The sequence below is a fragment of the Indicator indicator genome, chromosome 3 (assembly GCF_027791375.1).
Source record: "Indicator indicator isolate 239-I01 chromosome 3, UM_Iind_1.1, whole genome shotgun sequence".
Taxonomy (NCBI): Eukaryota; Metazoa; Chordata; class Aves; order Piciformes; family Indicatoridae; genus Indicator; species Indicator indicator.
In genome coordinates this window covers 11,088,623-11,091,251 of record NC_072012.1, presented here as the reverse complement: position 1 = coordinate 11,091,251, position 2,629 = coordinate 11,088,623, and positions in this window count along the sequence as shown.

Genomic DNA, 2,629 nt, shown 5'->3' with positions numbered 1-2,629 from the left:
ACGGGGTGCGAGGGAGGGGCGTCTCTCTGGTGTCTCTCCACCGGCCGGGGCTGAAGCAAGCCGGGCTCTGCGGGGCCGCGGGAGCGGGAGAAAATGGAGCCGCCGCCGCCGCCGTGAAGAGACCGCGCCGGGAGGGGGCGAGGCTACCACCGCCTCCGCCTTGCTCCGGCGCAGCTGTCAATCACCGCGCTACACCTCTTCCCATTGGCTCACCGAGCTGTCGGTAATGGCAGCGGGGCGGGACATGTGCTGACTGCTCTGCCACCGTGGTGAAGGGTGTGCTGCGCATGCGCGGGGCTGAGCCGAGCCGAGTCGAGCCCAGCGCACGCCCTGCCCCGCCCGCCGGGCTTGTGCGGCGTGGTGACACCGCAGCTTGCTACTGGGCTCAGCGCTGGGCCGCTGGAGGGTCTGGCCAGGCTTGATCGATGGGCCAAGAACAAGGGGATGAGCTTCAACACGACCAAGTGCTGGGCCCGGCACTTGGGGCACCACGAGCCCAGTAAGGCTCCACGCTTGGGGTAGAGCAGCTGGAAACTGCCCAACAGCAAAGCACCTAGGGGTGCTGGGCACCAGCAGGCCGAAGATGAGGCAGCATGTGCCCAGGTAGCCAAGGCCACCAGGCTCCTGGCCTGGATCAGCAATAGTGTGGCCAGCAGGACTATGGGCTGGGCACTGGTAAAGGCACATCTTTACTCCTAAATTCAGTTTTGGGCCCCTCATTCCAAGGACATTGAGGTGCTGGAGCATGTCCAGAGAAGGGCAACAAAACTGGTGAACTGTGAGGAGCAGCTGAGGGACCTGGGATTATTGAGGCTGGAGAAAAAGAGGCTGAGGGGAGACCTTTTGGCTCTCCACAACCCCCTGAAATGAGGTTAGAGCCAGGTGGGGGCTGTTGTCTTGCAAGGAACAAGTGACAGGACAAGAGGAAATGGCTTCTAGTTGCCCCAGGGGAGGTTTAGGTTGGACATGAGGAACAATTCCTTCAATGAAAGAATGGTCAAGGCCTGGATGATGCTGCCCTGGACAGGAGAGGAGTCCCCATCCTTGGAGGGGTTTCAAAGCTGTGGAGATGTGGCACTGATGGACATGGTTTAGTGGTGACCTTGGCAGTGCTGGATCAATGATTGGACCTGATGATCTTAAGGTGTTTTCTGTGTGATTCATGGTGCCCATGCAGTAGCACCCAGCCTCCCTCCATGTGGCCGGTGCTTTTCCATGATGTCCCAGGGACCACGGGAAGTCACTTTTAACTCCAGCACTTTAATCATCACATTAAACCATAATTCTGACATTCTTCTACTTCCCAAATGCCAGTTTCACTTCTCACATGCAGCCTGTCTTGCATTTCCCTCTTTCCACCCCAAAAAGTCTTTTTGCTGTCTCCCAAACTCATACTGTCTGCAGGAAATCCCCCCCCATCTACCACCAAACCACAGCCCAGCACCAACACGACAGAGCCAAGACCTTCTTGAGCTGATCTCAGCCTCCTTTTTTTGTTTTGTGGCATTTAAATTTTTTTGGTTTTTTTTTTTTTTTTTTTGCCTTTTTTTCACCACCCCCCACTTCCTTGAAGCGAGGCAGGAATTTCCCAGTTGCAGACTGGTTTTAAGGCCCCATGGAGCCACAAGCCAGGGAAGGAGCACGTACGCAGTGGCAAAGCTGCTTACGTGCCTCGGGGTTGCCAGTGTGGATTAGATGCCCTCAGGGCTTAAGACATCTTAATGTGGTCAGATGGCTGTGTCCTCCAGCCCCACCAGGCCACACAACATAGAGGGCAACGTGCTCAGGGTGACGAAGAAGCAGGTGAAGTTCCATCAGGTGGGCAAAACCCCACCATGGTGGTTTAGATGGGAGCAGAGCAGTTCCTTTTAAATGGCTTTAGTCTTTAGAAGCAAAGAATGGGTTGGGTTGGAAGGTCATCTAGTCCAGCTTCCCTGCAGTCCTAGAATGAGAGACCTAGAATGATTCCAGGGATGGGGGCATTTACCACCTCTCTGGGCAACCTGGGACAGGGTCTTACCCCTCTCAATGGAATAAATTTCTTTTTTCTCTCCACTCTAAATCCCCCTTTTTCAGTTTAAACCCATAACCACTTGTCCTGTCACAACAGGCCCTCCTAAAATGTCTGTCCCCATCTTTCTTCTCAGCCCCTTTCAGTGGCGCACAGGCAGCTTGGGATGGGACAGACAGCCTTGTTGGCAGCTGCAGATTGGCTTGGAGAACTGGAATGATCCATCTGGATGTACAGTGGAAACGCTGAGGCTGGCCTGAACAGAAGTTGAGCTGGAAGGTCTGGCTGTGGGAGCAGTAGAAGACAGAAGAGACAGCGAAAAAGTTGGTGGTGATGTACCCTTGCCAGGAGGTCCTCCAGCTCTAGACTCACGTGTACCAGAAGCTAGTTGGGACACCAGCATTGAGAGACAACAGCTAGAGAGTGAATCCTCTTACCTCACAGAAAAGTGGAACAGGAGGAAGTGAAAATCACCTCCAGCTCTGAAGAGGTACAAAAGGGCCTCTGTTACATGGTCACCAACTAAAGGAAAGCCTGCTACATGTGACGAGGATCCAAGGGATAAGGACTGCCCTTGTCCTCAGCATCACAAGGAGACCTGACTAGACCACTGGAGCA